The 14,514-nt window shown below is 50.2% G+C and overlaps 1 non-coding gene across 1 annotated transcript; it reads right to left on the reverse strand.

Annotated features, from left to right (window-relative positions):
• Positions 1 to 1,890: 1,890 nt before the first annotated feature.
• On the reverse strand, positions 1,891 to 2,079 carry LOC134938163 (U2 spliceosomal RNA). The gene has a single exon (XR_010180787.1). It is a non-coding gene; the product is annotated as a U2 spliceosomal RNA (small nuclear RNA).
• Positions 2,080 to 14,514: the final 12,435 nt, after the last annotated feature.

Here is a 14,514-nt window from a genome sequence, read left to right on the forward strand (position 1 = left end):
AACGGAATCGGCAGAAACAGGTAGACCAACTGGTAAGGCCATGGCGTCATCAGTGCATCCACTGCTATCGCCTGAGGGTCCCTGGTTCTTGAACAATACCGGCGAAGCTTCTTGTTGAGCCGAGAAGCCATCAGGTCGATCTGCGGGCAGCCCCACAGGTCGGTGATCTGCCGAAACACCTGTGGGAGGAGGCTCCACTCTCCCAGGTGGATGTCATGACGACTCAGGAAGTCCGCTTCCCAGTTGTCCACCCCTGGAATAAAGATGGCCGACATTGCTCTTGCATTTCTTTCAGCCCAGAGGAGTATCCTTGACACTTCTCGCATGCAGGCTCTGCTCTTTGTTCCTCCCTGTCAATTGATGTATGCCACTGCCGTGGCGTTGACCGACTGAACTTGAATGGTCCGATCCTGAAGCAGAGAAGCCTGAAGCAAAGCGTTGTAGAGAGTTCCGGAATGTTGATCGGAAGTAGGGCTTCGTGGGAGGACCACCTGCCTTGGAACTGAGCCCCTTGGGTGACAGCTCCCCATCCCCGCAGACTCTCATCCGTTGTGAGGAGGATCCAATCCTGAATCCTGAAACTTCGACATTCCAGCAGGTCTGAGGACTGTAGCCACCACAGGAGGGAAACCCTGGCCTGAGGTGAGAGGCGTATGATCCGATGCATCTGAAGATGTGATGCGGACCACTTGCTCAGGAAATCCAATTGAAATGTTCTAGCATGGAACCTTCCATACTGGATCACCTCGTAAGAGGCTACCATCTTTCCCAACAAGCGTATGCAAAGATGGATGGATATCCAATTCGGTCTTGGAACCGCTCGGACCATTTCCTGGAGCATCCTTGCCTTGTCCTCTGGGAGGAATAGCTTCTGAGCCACTGTATCCAGAAACATTCCCAGGAACAGGAGCCGCTGAGTTGGCTCCAGGTGAGACTTCTGTAAATTTAGAATCCACCCATGATGTGACAGAAGCTGAATAGTGCGGTTGATATTGAGCAATAGAAGCTCCCTGGATCTCGCCTTTATCAAGAGATCGTCCAGGTAAGGGACGATGTTGACCCCCTGGACTCGGAGCTGGAACATCATTTCCGCCATCACCTTCGTGAAGACCCTCGGAGCTGTGGACAGGCCGAAGGGCAGAGCCTGGAACTGGTAGTGGTCCAAACCGCAGGTAAGCCTGGTGGGGCCAAATCGGGATATGGAGATAAGCATCCTTTATATCCAGTGAAACCATGAACTCCTGTTCTTCCAGACCCGCAATCACTGCTCGCAGGGATTCCATCTTGAACTTGAAGACCTTTAGGTAAGGGTTCAAGGATTTTAGATTCAAAATGGGCCTTACCGAACCGTCTGGAGTCGGTACCATAACCGGTTGGATTAGTATCCCCTGTTTTCTATATGAGGCGGAACTAGAACTATAGCTTGGGTCTGACCCAGTCTTAGTACAGCCTCTTGTAATATCTCCCGCGATTCTTCGGAATGTGAAGTGGAGTGAATTTAAACACACTCTTCATGCCAGGGTAAACAGATCTTTTACCCAGGGATCCTGGCAGGAGCTGTTTCTAAATATGCTGAAATATTTTAGACGGGCCCCTAACCTGGAATACCTTAGGAGTGGAGGACCACATTCATTCCGAAGTGTTTATGGAATAGACTTGGTACTCTGTTTTTGTGATCCTGTAAAACAGGTCTGTTTCTCCTCTGGTGCCTCTGTTGCATTGAGGCACCACTGGCACTGCCCCCAATACTTGCAACCCTAAGATGATGATCTTGGGTAAGCACATCTGGTGGGCGTAGCCGCGACGGTAGGTACGTGGTCCCACCGGTAGTGATCCGTGAGATTCCTGAACCCAGCATTCAGTAACCACTGATGTAATCATAAGCTCTGCGAGCAGAGAATGTCATAGTAGTACTGCAGTACCCGGTTAATGCGCAGAGTGGACAGAGCAAGTTCTTTACCCATCTCCCTGTTCTAAATTTTCATATAATATATGGCTCCCAGATAGGGGGCGTATCAGACATGAAACTAATAGGAACAGATACTACCCTTGATCTTGGCCAGAAGGCTGAGAGGCGATGCACAGGCATTTATAATGCCTAATTTTTTATTATTATTATTATTATTTTTTTTTAACCACCTCGCATAGGAAGCTTTTAAACTCCTGCATATGCCGCATAAGCATCATAAAGCCAGCTGGCGATGCTTTCTTGTTTTAACCCTGCTATGTACCAATGGCCTGCATAATCCAGCAGCCTACAGAGATGGGTCTCTAACCTTGTGGATATGTATTAGATATCAGTTTTCCATTTCGTGTGAAAGCACAGCATACCTCCCAACTGTCCTGATTTTTGCGGGACAGTCAGAGCCGGCGCTATCCGCTCAGCAAAGGGATGCAGTGCAGGGAGGCGCACACTGCGCCTGTCACAGTGGCTGGCAGGTAGCGGCGCTGGCAGCTTACAGCGCGGCTCCCTCCCCCTCGTCCTCCCCAGAGAGCCGCTGTCACATCCCGTGCTGCCTAGATGTATGGGGGCGTGGCCTAATTGTGGGAGCCGTGGCCACGCCCCTTTAAGGAAAAAGTACTAAAAGAAAATATTTCCAGTGCCGAGCAGGGTGGGGGGTGCAGTCTGCAGTGCCTGATACCTCAGTCCTCAGCCCTCACCAGGGTTAATTCGAGGGGGGAATGTGATCAGCGTGATCACTCCCCCCCCCCCCACCCCCGGCCCCCGCCCATACAGGAACAGACAGAGGCTCAGCAGCAGCAGCCTCTCTGCCCCACTGCTGCCGAGAGCTGCTGCTGCTGCTGCCCAGTAAGGTAGGAGGAGGGGGGGGGGGGGGAGTGCAGCGGACCAGGGCCCCCGCCAAGCCCCACCATCAGTCCCAGGCTCGGGTAATTAGTACCCGCTCCCTCTCCCCCTTTCGGGGTCACTGAAAACATACTACAGAGCCACTGGAGTAACGAAGCCAGCAAGAACCCAGAGAAGAAGAGAGAGGAGGAGCAGCGCCCATGGTGGGAACTTCTGCAGGTAACGGGGCCGCACTGTGGAGGGAATGAAGGCTGTACCTGGCATAGGGGGTCATTCAGAGATGAACGCAGATCGCTACATATGCAGCCGGATCTGCGTTCATCTCTGTACATGCTGAGAGCCGCCCAGCAAAAAGCAAGGCTGCTTAGCATGTGTAGCGCCACCTCCCGACGCATCCGCAATTACATTGCCGACTCATCTGATCTAAGGATGACCCTTGGCAGCGCTGTCAGCAGCCTTTTTTTTCGAAGCGGCTGTGTGTGATATCATGCAATCGCCCCGAAAATGGTCCCGGCCCACCCCCGTTTTTCCGGCGCCACCCCCGCATCGCCTTAACCCTGCTGCGCTGTAGCCTGTCAATCACATTGGGGTTGCATCCATCGGGATGCGACCACAATGTATATGCCCACTGCGCATGCACAGTTTGCTGCCACTGGCAAACTGCACTGTGGGCCACTAATGTGGCAGGGTCTGAATGACCCCCATAATGTGTATAATGGACTGTACTTGGCATAATGCGTATAATGGGCTGTACCTGGCATAATGTGCATAATGGGCTCTACCTGGCATAACATGTATAAGGTGCTCTACTGTGGCGTAACGTGTATTAGAGGCTTTTACTCTGTCGTAACATGTATAAGCGTCTATCCTGTGTGGTGTAACGTGTATAATGGACACTACTGTGCAATGTAATGTGAGTAACGGACACTACTGTACAGGGTAATGTGAGTAATGGACACTACTATGCGTGTAATGTGAGTAACGGACACTACTATGTGGTGTAATGTGAGTAACGGACAATACTATGCGTGTAATGTGACTAACGGACACTACTATGCGTGTAATGTGAGTAATGGACGCTACTATGCAGTGTATTGTGACTAACGGACACTACTATGCGTGTAATGTGAGTAATAGACACTACTGTACAGGGTAATGTGACTAACAGACACTACTATGCATGTAATGTGACTAACGGACACTACTGTGCGGTGTAATGTGAGTAATGGACGCTACTATGCAGTGTAATGTGACTAACGGACACTACTATGCGTGTAATGTGAGTAATGGACGCTACTATGCGGTGTAATGTGACTAACGGACACTACTATGCGTGTAATGTAATAGACACTACTGTGCAGTGTAATGTGACTAACGGACACTACTATGCATGTAATGTGACTAACGAACACTACTATGCGTGTAATGTGACTAACACACTACTATGCATGTAATGTGACTAATGGACACTACTGTGTGGTGTAATGTGAGTAATGGACACTACTATGCGGTGTAATGTGAATTACGGACACTACTATGCGTATAATGTGACTAACGGACACTACTATGCGTGTAATGTGACTAACGGACACTACTGTGCGGTGTAATTTGAGTAACGGACACTACTATGCGGTGTAATGTGAATAACGGACACTACTATGCGTATAATGTAACTAGCGAACACTACTGTGCGGTGTAATGTGAGTAACGGACACTACTATGCAGTGTAATGTGAATAACGGACACTACTGTGCGATGTAATGTGAGTAACGGACACTACTGTGCGGTGTAATGTAACTAGCGAACACTACTGTGCGGTGTAATGTGACTAACGGACACTACTATGCGTGTGATGTGACTAACGGACACTACTATGTGGTGTAATGTGAATAACAGACACTACTATGCGGTATAATGTGACTAATGGACACTACTATGCGGTGTAATGTGACTAGCGAACACTACTGAGCAGTGTAAGGTGACTAACGGACACTACTATGCGGTGTAATGTGACTAGCGAACACTACTGTGCTGGGGAGGCGGGGTCATATTAATATTTGCTGATGAAGGGGGGTTCATAGTAATGTGTGCTGGGGGAAGCGTCATGTGTAAAAGGGTGCCCTACCTGGCGCAAAGTGTAAAAGGGAACTCTACCTGGCTCAGTGTGTAAAAGAGGACTCTACCTGGCGCATTGTGTAAAAGGGTGCTCTACCTGGAATAATGTGCGACTGGCTCTACCTGGTGCAATATGTAAAAGGAGTCTCTATCTGGCGTAATGTATATAAGGGACTCTACCTGGCGTAATGTATATAACTGGTATTACTGTGTGGCGTAATTTTGAATAATGGAGACTACTGTGTATCGTAATTATTTTACACCACTATACTTTACGTAATTTTTTTATGCCCCTATTTTTTTGCGCCGTGCCTTTGGCACGCACCGTCCATATTGGGGATCTTGATAGGGAGGGGGGCACCAAAATATCTAGTTACAGCCTTGAGGATGAGATCGGTCACATTTGTATTTGTAGAAAGGCGCAAAATTGATAGTTTGCAGGAGGGCGCCGAACACCCTAGCACCGGCCCTGGGGACAGTCCCTTTTTTTGGGACTGTCCCGCTGTCCCACCCACGGGCCGCAGTATCCAGCAGTGGGGGGGGGGGGGGGGGGGGGGTTTGCAATTGGGAGGCTCCAGCACTCACTGCTCTGCTTAGCAGAGGTGCAGAGAATAGACGTTGTGCATGTTTATTCAGAGACAAAAGGAGAGGGGGCATGCCAGCAGCTCAAAGAGCGCTGGGCATACCCCCTCAGTGACGAAAACGGGGTGTGTGGCTCGCAATCGCGCGCGCAGATGTCCCTCCTTGCTAGAGACAAGTTGGGAGGTATGGCACAGGGAGAACATACAAACTCCACACAGCCAAAGTTAATGGGCACAGAACCCCCAACCCCAGCGATGTGAGGCAGCAATGCCAATCTCTGATAAACAACCCCCTCTGAACAGGTATTCCTGTTTATTTTTTGATATTGAGTTATCTATCCTCTGGAGGGAAGGGAAGGCTGTATATGAATTTCTTAGTCACATGAAGTTTCATATTAGGCAGACTCCATGTCCCCTGAATGAGTTACCAGTTAACTCCTTAATGGAGACTTTTCTGTGTACATAAATATCTGGCATATTTACACAGATCTTATAGCATAATAATTGCTCTACTCCTAAGGTAGAGAATTTCTATAACCTCTTAAGAAGCACTATCTTAAGTTTTGGCAACATCTAGCAAGTTTACCCTTCAGACATTGGGGGTCATACCGAGTTGATTGCAGCGCAGCGATCAGTTTAAAAAATGGCAAAACTGCGCATGGGTATGCATCGCAATGCGCATGTGCGTCGTACGGGTACAAAGCGGATCGTTGCTGTGTAATGCTTCTAGCAAAGAATCAATTCGCACAACTTATTGCAAGAAGATTGACAGGAAGAGGGCGTTTGTGGGTGTCAACTGACGCGTGGCCAGGCGTTTGCAGGGCAGGTGACTGACATCAATTCCGGGACCGGACAGACTGAAGTGATCGCAGCGGCTGAGTAAGTTCAGACCGACTCAGAAACTGCAAAAAACTTTTTCGTACCGCTCGGTTGCACATGCGATCGCACACTTGCAAAGCGAAAATACACTCCCCTGTGGGCGGCGACTATGCGTTTGCACGGGTGCAAAAAGTAGCTAGCGAGCGATCAACTCGAAATGAGGGCATAGTACAGAGCAGTGGCGTAACTATAAATTTTTCTCCACCGAGCCAAAACATTCCCTGCCCCCCCCCCCCCCCCCCCATAATTGCCACTAGTAAAGTGATGTGCCACAAAAGGGTCGTGGCCTTGCTGAAATGGGCATGGCTTTGCATAACGGGGCGTGGCATTGCAGGAAAAGACTACCTTATACCCCAGTTTTGCAACCTGCACGCCCAGACGTTAGCCACCACAGGAAAGAAAAATAATCCTGATTCATGCCCCTTACATTATTTGTCATTTTTCCTCCTTATAGTAATGTCCATTATACATTATGCCACATACTGCGATGGCCCTTAGACATTATGCCACACACAATAATGTCCATGACACAATATGCCACACACCGTAATGCCCCCGACACATTATGCCACACACCTTAATGCCCCCGACACATTATGCCACGCATCACAATGTCCGTTACACATTATGCTACACACTGCAATGCCCCTGATACATTATAGCACATACAATGCCTGTGAAACATTATGACACACACCGCAATGTCCGTGATACATTATGCCACACACTGCAATGCCCCTGAGACATTATACCACATACCACAATGCCAGTGATATAGTATACCACACACCGTAATGCCTGTGACACATACCGCACTGCCCGTTATACCCTATGCCACACACTGCAATGCCCGTTATACATTATGCCACACACTGCAATGCCCCAGAGACATTATACCACATACCACAATGTCCGTGATATAGTATGCCACACACCGCAATGTCCGTGATACATTATGCCACACACCGCAATGCCCATTACAAATTAAGCCCTACAGTAAGGCTTCTAATTACTTTTAAATTACCTGCTCATTGCCAGGGGTTTCATGCACTGGGTATCATGCTCGTTGCCAGGGGTTTCATGCGCTAGGTGTTATGCTTGTTGCCAGAGGTATTATGTGCTGGGTTTCAAGCTTGTTGCCAGGGGGTAATATTCGTTGCCAGGGGTTTCATGCACTGGGTGTCATGCTCATTGCTAGGGGGTAATGCTTGTTGCCAGGGATTTCATGAGCTGGGTGTTGTGCTTGTAACCAGGGGGTAATGCTTGTTGCTAGGGCTGTGCTCCCAGTGCCACATATGCCCCAGTGCCAGGTATTCCCCCCACAGTGCCAGATACACATATGCCCCCAGTACACCATATGCCCCCCCAGTGCCAGCTACACACATACCCCCAGTGCCAAATATGCCCCCAGTGCCAGGTACACATATACCCCCAGTGCCAAATATGCCCCCCAGTGCCAGGTACACATATACCCCCAGTGCCAAATATGCCCCCAACAGTGCCAGGTACACATATACCCCCAGTGCCAAATATGCCCCCCAAGTGCCAGGTACACATATACCCCCAGTGCCAAATATAACCCCCCCCCCTCCCCAGTGCCAGGTATACATATACCCCCAGTGCCAAATATAACCCCCCCCCCCCTCCCCAGTGCCAGGTATACACCCTCCCTGGGCTCCCCGGGGCTACCGCTGCTGTGAGTTTTGGGAAGGAGCCGGAGCGATGGGAGGGCACAGCGTGCGCCTCTCCTGTGTATCCCTCCTGTGTATCCAGCGGTGTGTCTGTCAAATGTAGTGCCGGTTCGTGAGCCAATCAGAGCTCACGAACCGGCACTTCATTTAACAGACACACCGCTGCCGCCGGAGACCCAGGAGGGACACACAGGAGAGGCGCGCGCTGTGCCCTCCCATCCCAGCAGCAATCAGTGGCGGCGGCGGCGACCCTGCAGCCCTCTGCCTCCAAGCCACCGCAGTGGCTGCGGGGGCAGTAGTTACGCCAGTGGTACAGACTGAGACACTGTGTGGATGATGGCTGCTGAGAATCACACCACACAGAGGAAAACCAGTCTGAACTAGTTTTTACTCAGAATAGTATATATAGTTGGACATACGTGGGGAAACAAGCATGCTTTTCACAGTTTATACAGAGAGAAAGAACCAGCATACCAGCCTCCAGCTAAGTGCTGGGCTACATATAATATATACAGACTTGCCTACTCTCCCGGAATGGCCGGGAGGCTCTCAAAAATCGGGTGACCCTCCCGGCCCCCCGAAAGAACAGGCAAGTCTCCCGATTTCAGGGGTTCCCCACTGCCCGGCCGCCCACTTAGCGAGTAAAGTGGGCGGTCCGGGCAGGCGATGACGCGATTCTTGTTGAATCGCGTCATCATAGCCACGCCCCCTGCTGTATAATGCCGGTAATAGCGATCCCCACAGCCACGCCCCGTTCCGCCTCCGCCACGCCCCGTCGCGCCTCTGGCCCGCCCCCCTCTGCACGCCCCATCACTGCCCGCCCCCCTGCTGAGCCGACCTGGCTGCTCTCTCCCGGAGAGAGCAGCCAGAAAGTCGGCAAGTATGAATATATATATTATATAATATATCTGTACTAGGACCTTTTGTTTTTTTAAAAGCTCCTGTAGTATCACTCCACCCTACAATAAACCCCATTGCCATTTGTGGCATTGGAGTGTCCCTGGAGGAGTTGATTTGTCCCCTGCAGCGTCTGTGTAATCAGTGTGCAATAAAATGGCAGTTAGCTCCGCCCCCTGTAATGGCGCCGGAGCAATATACTTATTTATACTGGCAATGTCTCCTATATGGTGCCAAACAGAGTATAATTACTTGGTTCCACCCAACCGCTGGCCAGTTTACGCAGGGGGCTATAGAATCCCACTAGGGGGGGGGTCCGGATGCCGCCCCTGTGATCGCGCCGCACCCTAGCGGGGTCCCTGGTGTGTACTCACCACTCTTCTCACCTTCAGGCATATGTTAGGGGTGTGCGGCGTGCTGCGAATGTGCTCGCTAAGGCGCCGTGGTAACACGACCTCTCAGGACAGTGGTCCTCCAGCGGGAAAGCGTCTCTGACGCCTTACAGAGGCCGGTGACCGTCATCCCCCTAACTCCCATGGTGCAGGTATACTGTTGCCCAAACAGCTTACCTGAAAATAACAAACAGAAACTAAACTGAAGAAAAACTCTCTGGAGCTGCAGAGTGTGAATCCTCTCCTTAGGGCACATTTTTCTAAACTGGCTGTAGGAGGGGGCATAGAGGGGAGGAGCCAGCACACCCAGTTGAAGAAATTGAAAGTGCACCGGCTCCTTTGGACCCCATCTATACCCCATTGTACTAAGTGACCCCAGTATCCCTTATGGATGCTAGAGAAAATTAGGATGTTAAAACTTGGTGTTACATAGGAACGAACAATGGCCCTCATTCCGAGTTGTTCGCTCGGTATTTTTCATCGCATCGCAGTGAAAATCCGCTTAGTACGCATGCGCAATGTTCGCACTGCGACTGCGCCAAGTAACTTTACTATGAAGAAAGTATTTTTACTCACGGCTTTTTCTTCGCTCCGGCGATCGTAATGTGATTGACAGGAAATGGGTGTTACTGGGCGGAAACACGGCGTTTCAGGGGCGTGTGGCTGAAAACGCTACCGTTTCCGGAAAAAACGCAGGAGTGGCCGGAGAAACGGTGGGAGTGCCTGGCCGAACGCTGGGTGTGTTTGTGACGTCAACCAGGAACGACAAGCACTGAAATGATCGCACAGGCAGAGTAAGTCTGGAGCTACTCTGAAACTGCTAAGTAGTTAGTAATCGCAATATTGCGAATACATCGGTCGCAATTTTAAGAAGCTAAGATTCACTCCCAGTAGGCGTAGGCTTAGCGTGTGTAACTCTGCTAAATTCGCCTTGCGACCGATCAACTCGGAATGAGGGCCAATACCTGATGGTTTGCGTATAACTATGATACTTGGTGATCGGCACATGTGCAGGTTGTGTACTGCGCTTATGCCGATCTGTGAATGCGAGATTGCTCACAGTCAGAGGTGTAGTTTGGTGCCATGGTTATCGGAGCATGGGTATGTTTTGGAGCCCCTTCCTTGTACTGAATTTGGTGCTTGTTAAATTTGAAAAGAAAAACATATAAAAAAAAACTCCTAAATTGGTGACAGGGCTGGTTCTAGACCTTGTAGAGCTCAGTTTCCTTTGGAAAATAAAATAGGGACAGTGTGTGCAAAAATATAGTGGCTTCATAAGGAAAGGGCATGGCCACAGAATAGTACCAATTCAGATTACACTGCACAGTAGTGTCTGTTATTCACATTACACCACATAGTAGAGCCCCTTATACACGTTACACCACAGTAGAGCCACTTATACATGTTATGCCACAGTAGAGACACTTATACATGTTACTCTGCAGCTTCTTATGCAGTGAGAGGTGCTGCAGCCGCAGCTGGGGCAGATGCCCTCATTCCGAGTTGTTCGCTCGCTAGCTGCTTGTAGCAGCCGTGCAAACGCTAAGCTGCCGCCCTCTGAGAGTGTATCTTAGCTTAGCAGAAGTGCGAACGAAAAGGATCGCAGCGCTGCTACAAAAAAAGATTGTGCAGTTTCTGAGCAGCTCCAGACCTACTCCTAGCTTGCGAACACTTCAGACTGTTTAGTTCCTGATTTGAGGTCACGAACACGCCCTGCGTTCGGCCAGCCACGCCTGCGTTTCCCCAGGCACGCCCGCGTTTGTATCTGACACGCCTGCGTTGTTCCACACACTCCCAGAAAACGGTCAGTTACCTCCCAGAAACACCCACTTCCTGTCAATCACTCTGCAGCCAGCAGTGCGGCTGAAAAGCGTCGCTAGACCTTGTGTAAAACTACTTCGGATATTGTGAAAGTACGTCGCGCATGCGCATTGCGCCGCATACGCATGCGCAGAAGTGCCGCTTTTTTGCCTAAACGCTGCGCTGCGAACGAAAACAGCTAGCGAACAACTCGGAATGACCACCAGAGAGGGGTGCTCTAGCATCAATGTAGAGAGAAGTGCTGCAGCAGCCGGGGCAGAGAGAGGTGCTGCAACAGCCAAGGAAGAAAGAGGTGCTGCAGCAGCTGGGGCAGAGAGAGGTGGTGCGATGGCTGGGCAGAAAGAGGTGCTGTAGCATGTAACCCTGATGCACAGCTACAAGCAGACAGCAAGACATATAAAAGGGCAGCAGAGCTACGTCATGTGCTGGCTGTCAGTGTCTCCTACTATCGCCTCTGGCCTGCCCTGTTCTCTACCTAGTCTCTGAGATGGTATGACTGAGAGATTAAGCAAGAAGGAGATGATGGTGTGGCTGTGAGACGCAGGTGGGAGATAACGGTGTGGTAGAGATACGCATGCGAGAGTTGATGGTGTGGATGAGAGAAGCGGGGGAGGACATAATGGTGTGGCTGAGAGATGCAGGGAGGAGATGATGGTGTGACTGAGAGACGCAGGTGGGAGATGATGGTGTGGCTGAGAGATGCAGGGAGGAGATGATGGTGTGACTGAGAGACACAGGTGGGAGATGATGTGGTTGAGAGACACAGGTGGGAGATGATGGTGTGGTTGAGAGACACAGGTGGGAGATGCAGGTGGGAAATGATGGCGTGGAAGAGAGACACAGGTGGGAAATGATGGTGTGGAAAAGAGACGCGGGGAGGAGATGATGGTGCAGCCGAGAGACGCAGGGGAAAATTATGGTGTGGCTGAGAGAGTCTGGTTGAACCTCTGTTGTATGACGATGGCTTTGGTTATATTCCAACACCAACAGGTATCTTCCAGACCATGTGATTTCCTACATGAATAGTGAATACTGACTAAAGGCGCTATCCGACCAGGAAGAATACATTTCTTCAGAGGTTCCCCATTGTGAGAAACCACCATATAGGTAAGGTGCATATGGATTGGAAAGTAATGCCAATAGGCCGTGCTAGACACGTCCGATAGGCGGTGCTTACCTTTAGGCTTTTATCTGCATGTATGTTTAATGTCTTCTTCTGGCATACTGTTCCACACCCAACAGTGGCCACTTTGTAAATCAGTCCAGTGATACAGCATCATCTACACAAGCGTTACTCCCATTCAATTTTATTTTGTGGTGGTACTCAGGGGTACTCAGTACTGGCCCTTTTTTCGCACGTGTGGTCTGCGGACTGCCTGTGGCAAATTTCCCATTAGGCACGTGCCCAGCAACGGCACTTATTGGTGGGTGGCACGTGGATGCTTGTATTGGAAACGTCAGCCCAAAAAGTAGCAATAACGGCAGAATATTTCCACTGTGCTGTACTATGTGCCATCTTGAATGGAGTGTAAACGGGTAGGACATGCACATATTGCCCCCTGTAAGCTGTCCCATTTAGTAAATATGTATACATCATTAAAATAAAAAAAAAGTCTTAGTCAGTGGCTTTTTTTTAAGTATTCTATTAACTTGGCCATCATCAACCAATAAATAAAAATAGGATTTTAATACCTACTGGTAAATCCTTTTCTCTTAGTCCGTAGAGGATGCTGGGGACTCCAAAAGGACCATGGGGTATAGACGGGATCCGCAGGAGACATGGGCACCTCAAGACCTTGAATGGGTGTGAACTGGCTCCTCCCTCTATGCCCCTCCTCTAGACTCCAGTTATAGAACTGTGCCCAGGGAGACGAACATTTCGAGGAAAGAATTTATTGTTTAAACACGGTGAACGTCATACCATCTCACACCTCAAACATACCGCAGAACGTGGCATTCAATAGAACACCAGCCGACGGCATGAAAAATATACAGCAATATGCTGACCGAAAATGTAACACAACCTGTGTGTAAACACGACCAATAATAGCATACCGCATGCCATGGCATGAATAAAGTCAACAACAGACTGACTGAAACAACACAACATGTGTAACCATAACCAATAACTGCAGATACAGTATGCACTGGGACGGGCGCCCAGCATCCTCTACGGACTAAAAGAAAAGGATTTACCAGTAGGTATTAAAATCCAATTTTCTCATACGTCCTAGTGTTATGATTCCAGTACTCCTGACCGGAGGAGATCTCATGGCAATGGCCAGAGCACTGGAAGGGAATGCTGGTTACGGGATCTGGAAAGACTAGTTGCCCCTGGCGCCCTAACTCTATTGTCTCACCCGTGCTATCGGAAATCCCTTGCGAGACTATGGTTTCTTGAGCCCCTGGCAGCCACGTTTGAAAGGCGGATTATGTCTGCCCAACTCCGGTGCCCCCCGGTCTTAGTGAGAGACAAAGGGAAATCCGAGGCAGGATGATGACAAGAGGACCTCTGACTGACAACAGGCCAGGGGCAACAAGCTAACTAACCAAACCAGAAGTATGCGCGGAAAAACCGCCAGATAAAAGGACAACCAAAATCCACTAGTCCGTTACTCCTACCCAGCACCGCTGGATACCAGAGTGGATCTGTGGGAGCGGAATCCTCCGCAAAAGCTCCGAAACACAAATAATAAATAATAAATAATAAAGCGGCCAAGCCGCAACACACGGCTACGCCGTGACTCACGAACACCACTGGATGTTTAAAGGTGCTCAGTCAGGACTCCAGGAACAGATGACGACTTCCGAGTACAGGACAACTGAGGACAGGAACGACCGGGTACAGCAGGACTGGAAACACTCTCAGCAAACAGATACAGCATGCAGGAAGCTATTACCGGCGTCTGTGAGAAGCCCTGGGAGTGTACTTATCAGGGAGTCCTCCAATCAGCTGTTTAGAGGCTGATTGGACTAAATGCCGTGCAGCTGCCTTGCTGCACGGCCAGGAAACAGGTGCCCTTATTAATTTAAATGGACCCAGCAACGGGGAACGCGGTCCGCCAGTGGCGTCCCCGTTGCTAGGGTCCGTGCGGCTCCGTGCGCCCGGCGTCTAGCGTTGCCAGGGAGCCGGCGGCTGTACGCGCACGGCGTCCCTGGTTGCTAGGCGCCGGGCCGCACCGACGAGCGGACCCCGGCGCCTAACAGTACCCCCCCCCCTTGAGGAGGGGTCAAGGAACCCCTAAAGCCAGGTTTCCGAGGAAATTCCCGAAAAAATGCCCTCTTGAGCCTCGGGGCATGGAGATCCTTATCCAGGACCCAAGACCTTTCCT

The sequence above is a fragment of the Pseudophryne corroboree genome, chromosome 6 (genome assembly GCF_028390025.1).
Source record: "Pseudophryne corroboree isolate aPseCor3 chromosome 6, aPseCor3.hap2, whole genome shotgun sequence".
Taxonomy (NCBI): domain Eukaryota; kingdom Metazoa; phylum Chordata; class Amphibia; order Anura; family Myobatrachidae; genus Pseudophryne; species Pseudophryne corroboree.